The 7,500-nt window shown below is 47.5% G+C and overlaps 1 protein-coding gene and 1 long non-coding RNA gene across 2 annotated transcripts in view; both read right to left on the bottom strand.

Annotated features, from left to right (window-relative positions):
• Positions 1-3,098, bottom strand: part of LOC147470652 (uncharacterized) — a 54,263-nt gene extending 51,165 nt beyond the window's left edge. Inside the window, exon 1 of the long non-coding RNA XR_015191537.1 lies at positions 985-3,098. This is a non-coding gene — a long non-coding RNA (uncharacterized LOC147470652). The remainder of the gene's footprint in view (positions 1-984) is intronic.
• The window catches only part of LOC122257973 (protein phosphatase 1F-like), a 247,433-nt gene that overhangs the window by 118,980 nt on the left and 120,953 nt on the right, over positions 1-7,500 (bottom strand). The window lies entirely within an intron of this gene.

Genomic DNA, 7,500 nt, shown 5'->3' with positions numbered 1-7,500 from the left:
ATCCAAATGCGCAAAAGCAGGGCGCGAAAAGTGCTTAGCCACTATAATCCCTTGTAATAGCTCACAAAGAGGATTAGGGGCGTGTTTCTTTTGCCAACTTGCGATAATTTCTTACATCTTCATAAAGTCGTAGTGCAAAAATAGTTCAAATCTATTTTCTTATACTTTGTAGCGAAGGTTTTCACATATAATTTTACTGTTTCAGATATGCTGTAGCCTGATTAGCAATTTAGAAGTTTGTTACAGTATCCCATGAATGTTCTCTAAACCAAGCAATACTTGTCTCAGAACAAAACAAAAAAGGTTGATATTTGTGTCACTAATCGTTAACACTACATAGAAAAAAATCCCGTAGTAGAATCAAACATAACTGAAAATACAAAGCGCAGTAAGTGGTACGGCACATGAAAAGGCGAACGAATGCCGCCACAGATAATCCGTATTTGAAATCGATATACAGCAATGACGTTGGTCGTGAGGAGCTTCTCGCTTGATCGAGATTTGTTTTATGGTCGTCTTGTGTCACTCGCCCGAGACGATGACCGCCTCATGTCTTCGTCTACTTCTTCCATTTATTTCTTTTTCTTTCTTCTCTTCTGATTTTTTCTTATATAGTTCTTCTTCTCCTCTTTAACTGCCATGCTTCTTTTTCATTTCCAGCCCCGTTCTCTTCCCTCTCATTTAATTTTCTTGATCTCTTAAACCATCCCTGTTTTCTTCGTCGCCTTTTCTTATATTCTCTTCCTTTGTTATCGTTCTCTCCTCCCCCCTTCCTGCTTCCCTCACGCTCACTCATCAAATCATGTCCCTCGCTGAGGCTCAAGTCCACGCCCAACCACCGCGACGGGGAACTCCTGCCTCTTACTTCATCATCCCACGCCATTATAACGTCGAAAAAGCGAGCGAAAGAGCGAGCGAATGAGCGAGCGAGCGCAAACGGACGACGCGATGTGGCGAGGTCGCAAAAGGGCGTCTCACACTCGCCTGGCGAAGAGGTCCCCGTTTCGGAGGGCGTCGCGGAGAGGAGAGCTTCCTCCCGTTGCCGTCGCCGCACCAGACTGAGCTTCGCAGCCTCCCTCCTGACGCGGCACAGCAGCCTCCGCCACCGCCACATGTGTCCTGGATCAATGTTTAGCATCGCCAGGTGAACACAACCCCCCTCCCCCACCCACCCACTTTTGTATTCCTGCAGTTCTGTTCAGCATGAAAGGATTGAACTCGTTCTGCCCGACACACAGAATGCATACCAGAAAATGTTTTCACTTTCTCGCAGAGCCGGGATTGCAAGCACCAGTATGCAATGGCATCTGCAAAGAAGAGCTAATTATCATCATCTCCCATCAGACTTCCCTATGTATTCTCCCTCTCTTTTCTCCCGTTTCTCTCATTATCCTACATCCTCTCTCCCCATTCTCCAATTTCTTTATCCCGCATGTTCTCTCCTTTTGCTCCCATTTTTCTCTTTATCCCATCTTCCTTTGTACTGCTCTCGTCCCTCTCCCTCTTCCCCCTCGAGCTATTCATCTCGAACACAACTTTCCTCTCCACGAAAGATACTAGACACATCCAGCCGACCTTTTCCCCCATTTCCCCTCTCGTAAGCATAAAAGTTACAGCCTCCCGCGTCGACGTACAACAGGTGTAATCACGAAGCCTACGATGTACTAAACGCCCCCTGACCTGCACGCCTGCAACGTGCAAAGAGCGGCAAAGCCAAAAAATCACCACCACTGTTGCGACCGCACCGAAGCGGCCCGCCCCCAATCTCCGAAAATTTCATTACCAGAAAGCACTTTCCAAAACTCATGGTGCCATAAATAGCATTCTCCCTCCGCAATATACCCTTATGGCAAACTGAGCATGACATGTTGCTGGTCTAATCTGCGTTGCCACGAGGATGCAGCTTGCAGCTTGCAACAATGCAAAGCCAAACAGGGATCTGATGCAACACAACCGTCGAAAATGCTCTGGCTGGACAAAATCAATACGCACTCCACTCAGCCATCCTTGACCTTGCATTTGCAACTGTCCCATCCCTTTAAACTTGCTAATCAGCAAGGCAATGCAGGGGCTGCTTATGCCACAGCACGACTAATGCGGAAAGAAGCAAATTTAAAGAAAGAGGTCATTCCACTATAGAAACATGTATATACAAAATACAAAATGAACTAGCTGACCAACGGATGTTTATGCCACCACATATCCGCATTCACGTATCAAGGAAACGATACATGTCAATGCCACATGCGTCCAAAGGATAAGGGAGGAACACCGCATACACGCACGATAACGATAAAGTCACCATACGTCACCAAGAGCATGAGAAAGGCCACCCCATATCAACACACCAATAGCAAATGTCACCACTTACTTGAAAAGGTTGCTATTCATCACCCTGACCCTGATAAGGTCACCATTTACTACAGCCTACCCTCAAAAACCTCAATACAACAGTAGGGGGGGCGGCTGGTGGTGCACCAGGATGCGTCGAATACTGCACCATGCTTCGTGACCTTTCTGCACCATTACTTCCTTTCCTTTTCCTTCTCATTCCCTTATCTATATCGCAATCTCCCTCGGTATGAACCTATTCCTGTTTTCCTCACTAATCGTTTCTATACCTCTTCCGTATCATTTTCGTATATGCACTCTCCCCTCTCTCCCACACTCCTCTTTTTTTCATTATCTTTTTTATTGATACATTCATTTCCGCTTTTTCCTTCATCCATAGTCTCCTACTCTTCATGCTTCTTTCCTCCCTATTCTGACTCCCCCGCTGCAAGCACAACGCAACTCTCCCGACCTAAACAAACACACTTTCCGACCCCGCCCCTTTTTACCAAAGGAAGGTTGTCAGGCGGTCCTCAGGGCAAACTTCGTGTTGATTCGATACATTTTGCTCGTCATCATATATGGCGACATTTGGGGCGAGATGGAGAGGGAGAGGGAGAGGGAGAGGGAGAGGGAGAGGGAGAGGGAGGGAGGGAGGGAGGGAGGGAGGGAGGGAGAGAGAGAGAGAGAGAGAGAGAGAGAGAGAGAGAGAGAGAGAGAGAGAGAGAGAGAGAGAGAGAGAGAGAGAGAGAGAGAGAGAGAGAGAGAGGGAGGGGAGGGAGGGAGGGAGGGAGGGAGAGAGAGAGCGAAAGAGTCTATCCATCCTTCTATCTATCAATCAATCTATCTATAAATTACATATCCATTTAAATTCTTTACTCGGTGTCTCCCAAAACCCTAATCTATTCTAGTCACAGACCCCGAAAATAAAACATACCAAAGCAAACATACGGAAAAAATATATATATATACCTAGATAGATAAATAAATTAATAAAAAATGCGAAAGGCACAATATCAGAATTAGACAAAAATCAATGACAAAAACTATTACAAAAAAAAAAAAACAGGAGCCGACGGACGTACAACGGACGGCATTCCTGGGCGTAGCGATTCCCGCGAGACGTCCTTGCGTGTCGCCAAGACGTTTAGCTTAATGTTAAACGGTAATTATATACAACCACCATGGGAAAAAAAACACCTTCCTTGAAAAAGATCTGATTATGGTTTGTTTTCTCCTTTTTCAGGGAATACTTTTTTCTATTGTGTTGATATAACTGTTTGTGTTTTACCTTCAGTTTTTTTTCCAAGTACAAAATCTAATGGAATGAGAAAAGGAAAAAAATCCCACAGGTAATGTTGATCTCATTTCTTTTTTGTCGCTGCTGTTCGTTTCCTTGTTTAGCCATTTACTGCTATAATGGAAGTAACTAAAGGAGTTCGAACTACAAAAGGAACAGGACAACAATATATAGTGAGGTTTGGTGGTAATTTTTTTTTTAACTGTCGATGACGATGGCCACACCGAGAAAGACAAGATGATGATGGTGATGATGATGATGACACTGATAAAAACAAAGATAATACTAACGATAATAAATCAACAACAATGATAATAATTATGATGATAGTGAGAGTGACAGTGATGATGATGGTGATAACTAACAAAATAATAATGCCGATGAAGGTGATAATCATCATACTTATGATATTGGTGATAACAATGAAACTCAATATAACAATGATGACTCTAATCCGTGTAATGTACATATAGTTGATAGCAGTAGTGATAGTAACAAAAATGGTAATCATACAAATGTTATTTGTGAAAGTAATGCTAATGCTGCTGCTGATTATGATGATCGATCAAACAATGACAACAACAGCATTTATGAAAGTAATAATAAAAAAATATATATATCATTACAACCAACAAAAGCATTACCGCCATGCAGCATCAACCATCAACAGCAGCTTCTACTATTACAAAAGCACCCCTTAAACGACATCCGTTGCTTCTTCCAGCACTGCCAACAACAGTGCTTACCTAGAATCCAGACGTGGAGCAAGCACCGACCGCCCACACGCACATGGGCGACGGGCGTGTCTCCAGCCACACCCAGAACACCCTTTTCGCTACTCACCGCCGTCGGTAACAATCGTCCATCCACTTCGATGTAAACAATATCGGTCTAAATCAGAAAATAGATATATAAATACGTGTCAATACGTGAACATCAACAGTAATAGTGATTGTGGTTTATTTACAATCCTTTTTTACAGTAACTAAAAAAAATCTTTAACAATACTCTCTAAGATATTTGACTTTGTACCCATCGATAGTTCCTCCTTCGAGCACTTTGCCATTGGCCACTTCCTCAACACGAGCGCCCGAATCTATCCGTAGGCTTAGTTCAGTTCAGTTCAGTTCAGTTCAGTTCAGTTCAGTTCAGTTCAGTTCAGTTCAGTTCAGTTCAGTTCAGTTCAGTTCACAACGTTCACTGCCACCAAGATGAAATACGACAACGACAAATACGGAAGCAGGTGATACATACAAGGGTAACACATATAACGCTTTAGACAGGGGCTTACGAGCACGTTAGGTCGGCGAGAAAGACGCTCTCATTTATAAAGTTTCAAGAGACGGCTTGTAGTGTTTTGCACGTGCGCGAGCAGTGTGCGTGTATGTGTGCTCGTGGTGTGTGCACGCGCGGCACTGAATCGCCATCATCCACAGCCACCTGCCGTATCCAAAGGGGGGGAAGGGATGGGGCTCAAGGGAAAGAGGGGGAGAGGGGGAAAGAGGGGGAGAGGGGGAGAGGGGGAAAGAGGGGGAGAGGGGGAAGGAGGGGGCGTGGAGGGGAGGGGGAAGACAGTAGGAAGGGGGAAACTGAGGAAGAGGGCTAAGACTGAAAAGGAGGGAAGTGGGTGGGGAGGGTTGGTAAGAGGAGAGGGACGTATATAATTATGGAAAAAAATAGAAAAGGCGATATGGAAAAAAATATGAGGGAGGGTGGGAGGGAGGGAGGGAGGGGGAAGAGAGGGAGGAAGGGAGGGAGAGAGAGAGGGAGGGAGGGGGGGAGAGGGAGAGGGAGAGAGGGAGGGAGAGGGAGAGGGAGAGAGGGAGGGAGAGAGAGAAGGAGAGTGAGGAAGGGAGAGAAGGAGAGTGGGGGAGAGAGGGGGAAAGGAAGGGAGAGAGAGAGAGAGAGAGAGAGAGAGAGAGAGAGAGAGAGAGAGAGAGAGAGAGAGAGAGAGAGAGAGAGAGAGAGAGAGAGAGAGAGAGAGAGAGAGAGAGAGAGGGGGGGGGGGGGAGAGGAGAGTGGGGAGGGAGGGAGAGAGAGTGGGAGGGAGAGAAAGTATGAGAACATATAAAAAGCGAAAATCTACGGCCGACTCCAACTTCTTCATTCAATTAGGCTGCTGCAATTCACGCTCGGGCACACACCTGAGAATGGGCACAGAGAGCAAAGTCATAGGCAGAACTATTCTAATGACATCAATCATTGCAACATTTTTCTTGCAAATGGAAAAAGACTCCTGATTCGACGAGGTTATCCCAACATCTGTGCAACACGATGATTCCCGCGCAAAACACATCACTAATAGCAAAAATATGGGAATACGCGACCATTAGGCGGACAGTTTTTGGTTTGTAAAAATGAACCTGAATGAACACGCGTCTGGTACTGTTAGAGCTGCAACTCACTCACTGTCCGCAACATCGCCGAATGACGTCATAATTCCTGGGAGTGAGAGTATGGACGGAAGAGGAGAGGGGCAAGGTAGAGCACGGAGGGTGAGGGTGAGGGTGAGGGTGAGGGAGGAGAGAGAGGGTGAGGGTGAGGGAGGGAGGAGAGAGAGGGTGAGGGAGGGAGGAGAGAGAGGGTGAAGGTGAGGGAGGGAGGAGAGAGAGGGTGAGGGAGGGTGAAGGAAGCAGTAGGATGGATGGATTTAAAAGATGAGAGAAAACGAGATAGAGAAACAGGAGGGAGAAAAAAAGTGGAGAGGGGCAATACAAAATGGGAGATGAGAGGGAGGGGAGGGGAGAGGAGACGGAGGGGAGAGGAGAGGGAGGGAGGGAGGGAGGGAGGGAGGGAGGGAGGGAGGGAGGGAGGGAGGGAGGGAGGGAGGGAGGGGAGGGGTGAGAGAGGAGAGGGAAGGGAGAAGAGATGGAAAGGGAGAGAGGGAGAGGAGATGAAAGGGGAGAGAGGGAGAAGAGAAGGAAGGGGAGAGAGGGAGAGCACGGGAGGAAAGGAAAAAAATGAGAAAGAAAGAATGAGAAAGGAGAAACCTCCCAGGTAGAAAGAAAGAAAAAACACACCACACATGCTATCAACCAACAGGAACAAAAACAATTGCAAAATATCACAAAAAACACACACCTTGTCAACCAGCCAAGTACAATTTCGGCCCTTTTACAATAAAACTAGTTTATGGCACTCTGACATGACCGCAACATCGTACTACAAAATCCCCCCCTTTCTTCCACGACCTCCACCTCACGTACACAAGTGTAACACCCCCTCTTTCCACCACCCCCATCCGCATCCCATTCCACAAACCCCCACGCCCACACCAACGCCCTCCCGTCACGTGCGGTAGTTTCATGGCCGCCACAGTGGTTCCCTGTTCCATCCTTCCCTCTCCTTTCACTCCCTCCAATTTACTCCACGCCCCCTCTCCTATTCTCTCCACAATATTCAGCCCTTCCCCTCTCCCTCCACAACCTCAATCCCTCTCGCCCCTCCCCCCACACCTTTCATCCCTCTCCCTCAATACCTTCCACCCTTCTCTCCACACCATCCCTTTCCCCTCCCTCTCCCTCTCCCTCTCCCTCTCCCTCCACAACCTCAATCCCTCTCGCCCCTCCCCCCACACCTTTTATCCCTCTCCCTCAATACCCTCCACCCCTCTCTCCACACCATCCCTTTCCCCTCCCTCTCCCTCTCCCTCTCCCTCCACAACCTCAAACCCTCTCGCCCCTCCCCCCACACCTTTCATCCCTCTCCCTCAATACCCTCCACCCCTCTCTCCACACCATCCCTTTCCCCTCCCTCTACCTAACTCCACATCCCTCCTCCCTCCACGGCCGCCATCCCCTTGCACCAACGCCTCCTCGCCCTTCCACTCCCTCTCTGCATCTCCGCCTCCGTCGGGCGTGGCTTGAGCC

This window comes from Penaeus japonicus, unplaced genomic scaffold, assembly GCF_977035675.1.
Source record: "Penaeus japonicus unplaced genomic scaffold, GWHDUDI00000001_assembly GWHDUDI00000013, whole genome shotgun sequence".
NCBI classification, from domain to species: Eukaryota; Metazoa; Arthropoda; class Malacostraca; order Decapoda; family Penaeidae; genus Penaeus; species Penaeus japonicus.
This window is presented reverse-complemented; position numbering and strand designations above follow the sequence as displayed.